This window comes from Cloeon dipterum, chromosome X (assembly GCF_949628265.1).
Source record: "Cloeon dipterum chromosome X, ieCloDipt1.1, whole genome shotgun sequence".
Lineage (NCBI taxonomy): Eukaryota > Metazoa > Arthropoda > Insecta > Ephemeroptera > Baetidae > Cloeon > Cloeon dipterum.
Window position 1 is genome coordinate 2763378 of NC_088790.1, and position 11721 is coordinate 2775098.

General features: G+C 38.7%; 1 long non-coding RNA gene across 1 annotated transcript; it reads left to right on the forward strand.

Annotated features, from left to right (window-relative positions):
* Window positions 1–2396: 2396 nt before the first annotated feature.
* On the forward strand, window positions 2397–3837 carry LOC135946895 (uncharacterized). The gene is made up of 2 exons (XR_010575551.1): window positions 2397–2652; window positions 3440–3837. It is a non-coding gene; the product is annotated as an uncharacterized LOC135946895 (long non-coding RNA).
* The last annotated feature ends 7884 nt before the right edge of the window (window positions 3838–11721 follow it).

An 11721-nucleotide genomic window follows, 5' to 3' on the forward strand; every position in this document is an offset into this window, starting at 1 on the left:
GAATGCAAAATAAAAGTTCTTGGCTAATTCCTGCATGCCACGCCATCTTGGATCTGATTAAGAATTAACAGATTTTAATAATTCCCGTGGAAACAAAATTCTTTGAAAAGCAATATTCAAATTGTAATAGCTGTTTGTATTACAAACAGCTCATCAAAAATTCACTTCGCGCCAGAAAGAATTCTTGTTGTTCGCGCCAATCGCCAAAGCTACAAAGTTAGAACTAGCCCCACTCTTTGTAGTCCTTTTGTCAGCAAGCATCCAGCGTTAGGCCAGCGCGCGAACTAAAACTAACCAATCAAAGCGCAGCTTTTGTTTGATGTGTCTTGAACTGATGCAACTTATTTTCCTGTGCTCATTCAACTCTCACTCTAAATTAGATACATCCATTGGTGATTATTTCGTTGAAATAAGCTGGAAGATGTAAACAAAGAACAATTCTTAGCTAATGGATATCAATAACTGGGGACAGAGTGGGTAAGTTTTGACTTTGCATGCTGATGTCAAAGCGATTTTTCGATTTAAAACGCAAGAAAAAGTTAAATAATGTACTTTAGATTTGCGCATTATAGGTATTATGGCTTCGGCTGGGCACTGGACGATTAGGCGGGAAAATGAAAGTGTTGTTTTCTGTGGTAAGTAAATTTTGTAAATTGTTCCGAGTGAATGTATTAATGTTTGCGTCACTCGGCGGGCCACATGATTTCGACCGTCATCTTGGATCTGCCCGGAAGAAACTGTTATACAGCGCGAATGTGGCCTCCGCTGCATTAAAACAATAGCCGCACGAACATGAAACCGAAAGACAAGAAGCGTTCTGGTGTCAAGTTAAAAAGGAAGGAAGTGGCAATATCGGTCGCCATCAGGTATGAAAAAGAGCTCAGACAAATTGGCTCTGCGGAAGGCGTACTTTTCTACACCTGCAAAGCCCTAATTTGATTATTTGTCCCCTCGCGAAGCCCTTGGGTGAGACACATGTCGCCAACCCAGCAAAAAATCTGTAGCAAGAAGGAGCCGAGCAAAGCTGCTCTTTTTGGCTTGTAGCAAAATCGAGCCAACTTGCTTGCTTTTTTTGGAACTTTTTCGCTCCCGTGCGCTTTAAAGCAAATTCGCTCTTTTTTTCTCAAAAGCAAGCGTTGCTCTTTTTGGCTCGTAGCAAAATCGAGCCAACTTGCTTGCTTTTTTTCGAACTTTTCTGCTACATTCGTTTCAAAGCAAATCTGCTTTAATTTGCTTAAAAGCAGAGATGCTTATTTTAGCTTTCATAGCAGTTCTGTGTGGGAATTTCTTGCTTATCCAAATAATCTATATTCCATTTCGCTTTTTCTGCTATGTGACCTTGTTTAAAATATTTGTCACGATAGCAAAATATGCTTTTTAATCATCAATAATGTGAATGAGCGAGCGAAGTCGCTTTTTCTTGCTCTCTTTGCTAATTTTAGCCAAAACTTTCAAATTTGTCACGGATTTCAGTTAGCATTTGCGTTGGAGTGTCCCCAGAGATTTTATTGTTCTCTCCATTTGCATTTCTTCCAGGCCCGGACTGGTAATCAGGCGCACCGGGCGAAACCCCGGTGGGCCGCGGCCCAGGTTGGCCGCCCAGACCGGCCAATATTTCCCAAACTTGACTGCCAAGCGGCACACGTTTGTGGATGTCGCGGCCCATAAATATCATTTAGTGGCCGGGGGGGGGGGGGGGCGGAATGGGCCACGGATGCTCGGTGGGCCACGAAAGTCAAGTCCCCGGTAAAAAAATTGGCGCCAGTCCGGGCCCGATTCCTTCAGATAGTTCAGATAGATTTTTTTATGCAACCTTTTGAAAGGAATATTCAACTTTAAATTTTTTCACCAAATTTATTCAATTAACAATTATTTAATAAACAACATTTGCATTTTTATGTATATAAATATAATAGTTTCGATTTTTATCGGATAATTTTCATGATTTTATTTGTAAAATAATATGTAGAATATGAGTTAATTTAATTGAAATTGTATTTTATGATTAATTATTCTTTTTTAAAATATTCTTTTCCTCAAAAAGCATTATTATAAATATAGTATGGCATTTTAGGGAATTAAAAACAGAACTTAAAAATCAAAATAATTGCAGAAAATCTTCTTAGAATCTTAGGTAGCATTTACCAATTATGTATGTAATTGCGAAAAACCAAAATTTAATACTCAATCAATTCAATGGATAAAGAGAGCGCGTTAAGCATTATAATAGCACGCGCCCATCTTCATTAAAAATTAGTGGAATGCAGGGATCGAACGTGTGCAACACTGTGCAAGTGGAAGTAGTGTGGTGGGTGCGTTGACTGCATTTTTAAACCCAAGGCGCAGTAGGGAATGAGGGAATGGGAGACGGGAGGGAAGAGAAGCAGCAGCGGTCAGCCAAGCGCCGGAGGGGGGAGGGGGAGCTAGCTGGCCGGCCGGCCGACCGATGACCATCAATTGACACGGCAGCGCAAGTGTTTTGATTTGAAACCGACGCTCGCTCGAAATTCTTTCATTCGTTTTGCCCTTTTTCGCGAACTTTTCGGCCATTTCGACGCCCAGGAGCTTGCGACAATGGTGCGTGACAAAGAATCACGTCGTTGTTGCTGCCTTGACGCTGCACCAGAGAAGAATTTGGACCAGCTAAATAAGGTAGGCGAACATTTTATTTTGTAAGAGTTTTATGCATTCTTTCAGCAATCTGAGCAATCTCTTTAAAATGATCCATGTGTAATTCGGTTCGGATCATGCCCGTTCGTTTTTAGACATTCGGCGAATCTAGCTATGTGTTAAGGCACAAGAATTTTTGTTTCTGTATGTACATTATGTATGTATTGGTCAGGCAGACGTGCATAATGGTAGACTCACCATTTTCGCCCAACTCACACTTCTCACTGGGATAGGGCATTATTAACATTGATTCTTCCCAACAGAGCGAGAAGTGTGAGTGATCGGAAAGCGTACGTGAGCCCCCTATCTGTATTTTCATGCTACAATCGATAATTTTTCCCCGCCAAATTGGTAAATTTTCGGGAAGTTACCCCATGTATTATGTATGGGGGGACCAACACTTTCCGCTCACTCACATTTCTCGTTCTCTGATGGGAAGAATCAATGTAATGCCCTATCCGAGCGAGAAGTGTGAGTCTACCATATATGTGTGAATTTATCAAATTTTGATGCATGTATGCATGCAAATTTCCCTTAGCATTTTCCGTTTCGGGTGTTGGCCATCGGCAACGTCTTTGCTGCTTGGAATTTTTTATGCACATACATACATATGTACATGTTTTTTTACCATTATAAAAATCGACTGTTTGGGCTGACCATTTAGTTCCGCACTATTTTTGTTTATCTTTTGAGTCCCAACTTCTTCCCTCGGTACATACACAATTGTGCTCTCTTATTTGTTATTCCCGTATTGTTTTCTGTGTTTCAGGAACACGAAAGCTGCTTATTTGTGCACAAAGAAGAATGCACTGTATAAAGCGTTGCTGTGTGATGTCCCTGTGCGATCGATTCATCACTTAAAATTCAGGCGATTATTTTTACTGAATTTTGAGGTTGTATATTTTGCAGAATTCTTCCTGGTTTTTGTAATGGCGCATAGCTTAACAAAAAATTGATTTTATTTTTACTGTGGAAATGATTTTTGCTCTTTTCTAGCAACAAAGAAAATTGAGTTTGGTTGTTAACCTATGCGCACCAGGACGAAACAAGTTTTTTTCCTGGGTTTTTGCCAGTGGAATTTTCATATTAAAATATAATTTTTGGAATACTTTGCTATCAACATACACATCATTTTTGAAAAAATAAATAAAATTTGCACCTAAACTGTCCGATTAAGTTTTCAATTCTTCTCACAAACCTGTCTCTTTATTATGTTAAGAGCTACAAAACACTGCTGCTTGGGTCTTGGGTACTTGAAGGTTCAGCGAGTGAATAAATAAAATTATATATAAAAGCAATTTAAATTCACAAATGGTTTATAGGAAGAGCACGAAAAGAGCTACACCAGAAGCAAATAAATGCGATAAAAACCTAAAAGCGAATTAGAGCGAGAAAAAGCGACGCATAAATCGATATAAATCTACTATAACCTATTAAAACCCAAGAAATATAAGCTAAAACTGAACTTTTATTCATGATAAAAAAACGTCCACAAACTTTGATGTAAAATGGTTCGAGTTAAATGCTAAAATATAGCTGCCAAAATATTCAGCAATAGGGCTCTGTACTTAAACGCAAAATAAAGCGAATTCGCTTGGAAGCAAGAACGAGCAGAAAAAAGCGGAGCAAAAAAAAGCAAAAAGGTCCGAATTTGTTGCCAAAAAAAGCAAGCAAGAAAAAGCGGCTTTTTTCCGCTCCAAATTTTTTGCTGGGCAACGAGCGAGCGCAGCGCGGCCGGTGAAGCCCCACGCGCGCGCCTACGTGAAACTCGACACAGCAGGTTTAAAAATTATTACTTCTAAGGTTTTATAATACATTTATATGTATGTATGTCGTAATGGAATTACCCCTAAGCAAATTTGCCCGCGCGGCGAGCGGAATTTGGCCCTGTTTTGCAGCACGCGCGCAATGCAAGTTGCATGACGTGCAAAAATGCCACCATGGATATTAGGCCAACCCAGATATCGCCTTACATAATTTCGTCAAGCAAGCGTGCAATAAATTACTTACAATGGTGGTTAATGGCTTCAATCTGAAAATTCACAAACATTAAAGCCCTAAAAGCCCATGAATTGAGTGAATTTAACGGTTGGCGCCATTTTTATTATTAAGATGTTAGTAAATAAATGGCGTCAATCATGCAATGCAGGGGACTTTAAGGCTTTTTCCTCAAATAAAAATCAAGGTTGATTGATTGCTGAATATGGACTAGCCAACGATAGCCGCTGTCACACGCACAAGAGTTTGCATAGTCTAATCTTGTGCAGTGTCCAGCAGCTCCCGTGCATAGTCACAATTTTTCTTCTGTCACTTTCTGTCTCTTCACGCTGTACACAACACAAAGAACATGATGGATTAAATTTAAAATCAACCACAGATTTTTTTAAATAAGAAACTGAAAAATAATTCTTTTAGTCTCAAGTTCTCTCTAAAAAAGGAAGATAGCTCTTTTTAATTGTCAAAATTTCTAAGAACATCGAAGCTAACCAACTGCCAAGCGAATTGAAAGACCTGAGATTTAAAAATGAAGTGAAGAAATAGGGAAGGTTTGGTTCCTATCAATCATTTGTAATTATTTTCTGCACACTGCAATTTTTTAAGACAAAAATTACCGTGCTGAGTGAGCACCAGCCGACAATTTGTCCTGAATTGGCTGGACTGGTAATGATTTTCCCAATAAATAGATTTAAAAAAAAAAAATAAAAAGGGTCGAGCATCAAATGTCTCCTATTTGTAAAATCCCGATTTATTTCACAATTGAGGGACCTTTTCCACAAAATTCGCACACTGTTTGATAGATAGAGACGAGACAAATCGATGTCAAGCCAAAAAATCACTGACAAACCGTAAAATTTTTCAAGAAATTTGACCAAATATGAACTCTAAATAGAATTTGTAAAACGTATTCTTGAAAAAATCTGGTAAAAGCCAAAACGTTCCAGGTTCCCATTTAATTTTCTGAGAAAATCAGCTCAAAAGTTTGCATGCTAATCAAGAATTGTCTCCCTACTGTAAAATTACGATTTATTTCAAAATTGAGGGAATTTTTCCTCAAAATTTGCGCACCGTTTGATGGACAGAGACGAAATTCATCGAAATCAAGCCAAAAATCACTGGCAAATTCGTTAGAAATTCTGGAATGCAATTAAATCTGTAAAAAAGTCAAACAAACATTTTGGCTTTCTCACAAACAATTTAAAAAAAAATACGACAATAGTTTAAGAAAAAAATCTTTGACAATTTCAAATATTTAGCTTTTGTCCTTAGAAATAAAGAGTTGCAGGAAAAGAAGAGTGCTAACCATGACCAGGTGCTGGATGTGGGCTGTGAGGCGAGGAGGGCGCGCGGCCTCCGGTCCGTCCGTCCGCACTGCTGCAGCTTGCGGTCGCGATTAAACGTAAGCAAATGACGCTTTCTGTTTTATAGCACGCCATTGCTTCTCCACCCCTATCTTTGGTCGAATTAATTTGGCTTCCTTCACCCTCTTTGTCCTCTTTCGCTGCACTTCTCCATTCTCGTTATGTATTTACCTGGCCCTCGCACACACACACACACACAAACACACAGCCGTGCGTGCAAATTTATGTGAACATGTGCCAAATCGGCGCGCGCTAGCTCGCAGAGGCTCACGCACGAGCCGATTTTTTTCCCCGCAACCTAGCTACGTGCGAGTGCGTGGCTCGCGACGGGGCTAAACGTTTTTCTTGTAACTTCTGCTTAATCCTTTTATGGCAAGCTTATAAAAATCAGCTGTCTACTTCAATTGTGATCGATTGCGAAGACGTGAATAAAATATAATAAATAAAAATAGTGACTGATTTTCTTTTGAGAGTAAATTAAGACCAAAGGTAGAATTTTAAAAATATGCTAAATTTATCAAAAATTAAAATGATTCTTTTGCTTGATTTCGATTTTTCTATTCAACGATATGTGAATTTTGAGGCGAAATTTTCCTAAATATTGAGACAAATCGTTAATTTACAGTAAGGAGACAATTTTTGCTGAACACATTTAATTCAACAGATTTTTCAAAAATTTTAAGAAATTTAAATTTTTTTAGGAAAAAAGAGCTTGAAATTCTTTATCAGATTGTAGATTAGCTTAATAACATGATTCATGCAGGAAAACGCACCTGAGCTGATTTACATTGAGCTCACACACTTTTTAATAGGATACATAATTTTGTATGGTCTCCTTTTGCCTTTTGCCGGGGCTTCGCCAACGCCCTGCAAGCATTCCTCCCCCAACCATACGGTTCAAAATTTATTTATTTAAACCCCACATGTTCGATTCGATTCAGCAGTTTTCATAATTGACATGCAAGCATACCTCGTACCATACATAATTGAAAAAAATTGGCAATTTCCTGCGCAACAAAATTATTTTATTTTTGGACTTTTTATTTAATTTTGAAAAAAGGAATGAGCGGGAAACTAATTCCAATTTTCCTATTTGAGACTTTGAGGAATATTTTAAATTCCAGAATTTTAGAATTAGCTCAGAAAGACGAATCGAATGATAAGGTAACTTTTAAATATTTCGTGATATTATTAAAATTATCCAACGGAAATGTGTTCTTGGAAAATTGCATGCAGAAATGTAACTATCACAAGCTTTTAGAAGTGTTTTTTATTATTATAAAATCATGATATTTCTAATTTGATAAATGCGAGTCAATTTTTCTAACGGCTTTTCCGGGAAATTGAGGAGAGAAAAATACTTCGGTGATCGGATTTCAATAAATGCTACATTTTTGGTATCTGCTCAGCGAGACAAATCGAATGATATGTCACTTTCACAATTTTGGAGAAATCGAATGATTTTTCCAAAATATTCCAACAGAAAAAGCGTTTCGGGAAAATCGCGAGCAGAAATTTAACGGCTCGAAGGAGTTTTAATTTTTTCAATCGTGAATCTTGTGAAAGAAGCTAATTCAAATTTCAAAAATACGAGAGTTTGTTTTTCAAACGGGCTTCCCGGAAAATTGGGGACAGAAAAATACTTCAGTGATTGGATTTCAATAAATTTTACATTTTTTGAATCTGCTCAGTGAGACGAATCGAATGACGTGCCATTTGCAAACTTTATGAAAATATAGTAAATTTTGAAAATGTTTTTATATTTAGTAGAAAAATCAAAATTTCATCAGCTTTGCCAATAAGATTTCCAATTTATACCTTTATTTAAATCACCAATTAAAAAATGTATTTAAAGTTTTTTAAACGTATAATTAAGTTATCTGCATTTTTTTTTGCAAAAACAGAATAATTGCCGTGTTTTATTGCTTGACGGTTTGGAGTGCAGCGCGGCAGAAAAATCCATTGCTCTGATTTGTGTGAATAGAGAGCCAATTGCCTAGGCTTGATTGAAAAAGTGCACAGGGCCGACAAGCTCTAGGGCTCGCCTCTCTCTCACTCGCAGAGCAAACCCTGTATGTGTTGATGCGAGAGAGCGAGAGAGAGAGAGAGAGAGAGAGAGAGAGAGAGAGAGAGGGCGGCATTGACGTCAAAGTCATGACGTAGTTGGTCCCGCTGTATCGACACAATTATTCAGCCCCACGGCGGCTAACAAAGTTGACGGTGTGCAGCAATTAGGGGATGGTCCTTGTTATTAACCGCCAAACGAATGCATCAATTATTAGCAATCGTGCGAATAAACCATTGATTTTCGGTGCAAAAAATAAAAATAAAAAGAATGAATGAATGGGCAGATACGCGGATACGCAGACTTTTCTGGCAATTGCTGTAAGAATTTATTAGAAATAATTTATCAGGATTTCTTTTATTATTTTATATGAGAAGCCGGAAAAACTGTCTTTTTAATTTTAATAATGAAACAATTTATCAAGCATGCTAGGTTGTCACGCTAATTATAAATGAAAAGTTCGGAATTTCTTTAAAAAAACCGTGCCAGGAAAATTTACCAAGCCTTTTTTCCCGAACGAGAAAAAAATCTGAAATTAAAAAAACGCACCCTTCAGACGGAATTGAAGACTGGCCACGGACTGCAGGGTTGCGGCCACTTGTTACCAAGGAGTGAACCTCTCCTGAAGCAAACGGCAGGGGCCAAAAAAGGGTTGTCAGGGCGGCAGCTTACCTTGGGCCGGAGCTGGCGATGGGCAGGAGCGAGTCCTTCGGGCGGCTGGCGTGTACAAAAAGTAGGACCTCGGCAAGGGTAGAGAGAACTGAGACCGATATCCAGTAACCTCAATGGAGGCGCTCTCTGATTGGTCCAGCGGCCTCTGACGTCGGTGCATTGATTGTTACATCCCCACGTGGGAAACGGAGCCCATTTACTTTTGTTTTATTAATCGCGGCGGCGTCGCCCCGGGGCGGCCGGCGGGGGCCCTGGCAGGGCCCCCGCCGGGCCCGCAGCCCCCGAGCGCGCGGGCCGTGCGGCCCGCGGGCGCCGGGAACGGGCCCCGCGAAAAGTGCTGTTGCGCTCGCTGCTTGCGTCATTGCCATTATATCTATCCCGGCTCAACCCCATTCTACCCCCTTGCGTGGTGACGTCATCGGCTACATTCAGAGAGCCTTTGTGGGGTTGTGTGTGTGCGAGTGAGTGGCTCCGCTTCGTGTTATTACATTTCCAAGCTTTGCGGTGCGACTTTTTGCTTCGTTCCTCGCTGAAAATCAAGAGCGATTATACGCAAGGGCTGGCTCGAGGGCCGCTCGGGGTGCTCCTCCCAAAACAAGCCTAATAAACAGTTCAAACGGAAGTTTTTATTGTTGTTGTCACAAAGTCATATATTCGAAATGAAAGGCATTATTCGTTTAAGAATGATAAAATTCTAACACAAAAATGCCAAAGGAATGAATGGATCTCATTGCGTAATTTAAAATTAAATATTTTCTGTGGCATTCCTGAAAAATTGTCAATTTGAATACATTTAAAAGCGAGATGAATCGAATGATGAGCCAGCTTAATATTTTTCCAAAATTTCTAACAGAAAAAATTTGGTCTGGGAAAATCACGTGCCTAAAAAAATAGCGGCGCCGGCGTTTTTTTTTCATAAACAGTTTTCAAATGATGAAATTTTTTATTTTTCTCATTTTGTTTTACACTAAATACGAATTAATTTTTAAAACAGCTTTACCGGGAAACTGAAAGCAAAAATTTTCTTTCAAATCATTGCAAATTTCATTTGCTTTCCGATTTTACTTTTTATAGCCGCTGAATAATAAAAATATTAAGACTATTTCTGGAACATTTTCTACATTTTTTTACTGGAACTATTCCCTCGATATTTCCCCCGGTAAAATTCTTGGAATTGTATTTATTTTCCGGTAATTCCCTAGATTTCTTTACTGTCCGGAGAGTTCCTAGATTACTGGACTTTCTTTTCTTGGAAATATAATTCCATAGCTTTTTTTTATATCTCGTTAAACACCCAATAGATATTATGATTTTACCGCAAAAGTAAACATAAATTTAGACTCTCCGTAAACTTTCTTACATAATGTCTTGAATAGCCGTAAATTGCCTTGATATTTTTTCCGGAACATTCTCTGTTATTTTGGGCTTCCATCTCTCGTTTTATGTTTTTTCTCCAATAAAATTTACTTAATTTTCCATAAAATATCGTTCATTTTGATTTTCCGGATTATGAAACAAATTTATATTTTGCCAGTAAATTTGCAGAAATTTGCTCTAGAAATTTCTGAAACGGATACCAAGTGATGTAGCTCCATATTTGTCATTAGAAATAAAATATTCTTCATTTTCATGTTTTTAGGAAAAAAATACAAAAATCTACTTTCAAAACGCGTAAAAATTGTAAATTTGATCATCTTTCAGAATGTTTTTAGTTATTCACCCTATGAGTTACATTTTTTATTTTTCTGGAACGTCAAGAATGAGCCACCAATCTCATACTGCAAAATATTTAAACTCATCCCTTAGGTTTCATTTGAAGCCAAAATTGACCTAAGTATCAGTGCAAATTTTTTAGAAAAGTGGCTGCAAAATTAGTAAAATGGTCCTTATTTGAAATCCAATTATATTTCACAACAATGAGTTTCCCTTAAAGGTTTCATACGCTGTTGGACAGATCTCGACGAGAGGAATTGGAATCTGCCAAGAAAATGTGGTCAAACGCTGCAAATTTGAATTTTTACTGTAGCAAAAGGTCCATTTTTTATTAAAACAAATTGTATATCGATCAAATGCTTATTGCATCCAACAATTCAAACTGTTTCCACATTAAAAACAATTCCTTTTCGCCTCCAAGAAATCCACTCTGGCGCGGATGTGATGTAAGCGTTTTAATATCTGCTGGAAATAAATTTTGAGAGCTCCACCGACACTTTTAGCAGCAAATGCGCCGTTTCGTGCAAAGCGAGAGTAAATGAAAAATTCACGTAAATCGAATTGTGCGGCTGGAGTCTATTAGTGGCGAGGCTAAAATTGTCTGCCGACCAGAAATAGTATCTATTCCGGATGAAAATTTCATCGATGGGCATGAATAGAGGCGACACGCACGTGTTTCTCTGATGTGACGGACGAATTTTCTCGCGTTCAATACGCGCGCGACGCGCGCCGGCGGCTGTGGAGCTGCAGTCGCCTGCACAAATTTATAATAGGCAACGCGTCAGGCCCAGCAGAGCGCACGGTTGCCTACGCCGACCACCGCAGGGGCCGCGCGCTTGCTTAACATAAATAGCAGCTCTCTCTCGCTCTCTCTCGTGGTGATAAATTGCACGCAGCAGGCAGAGGGCAGAAAAGCCCCTGCTGCGCTTACTCAGCCGATTATTTGCGAGCCTTTGACGTTTTGCCACTTCTCGACGTATTTTGGCACTTCTTGAGGCCGACCTAGTGATCGTTATGTATTATGTATTAACAGCTGACAATCGACTAATTTGCCAAAATCGACTATTGTTGCTTCATCAGTACAAAGTAGGGTAAATTTGTTTCCCCTACAAAGTTATCTTTTTTATGATTATTTTCAAGAGAACAGTTTAATCCTCAAGAGATTTCTAGCCTCTCTTTTAGCAATTTCATTCATATTTGCATTTTTTCACTGGATATAGCAATGTAAAGGAAAAAATAGCC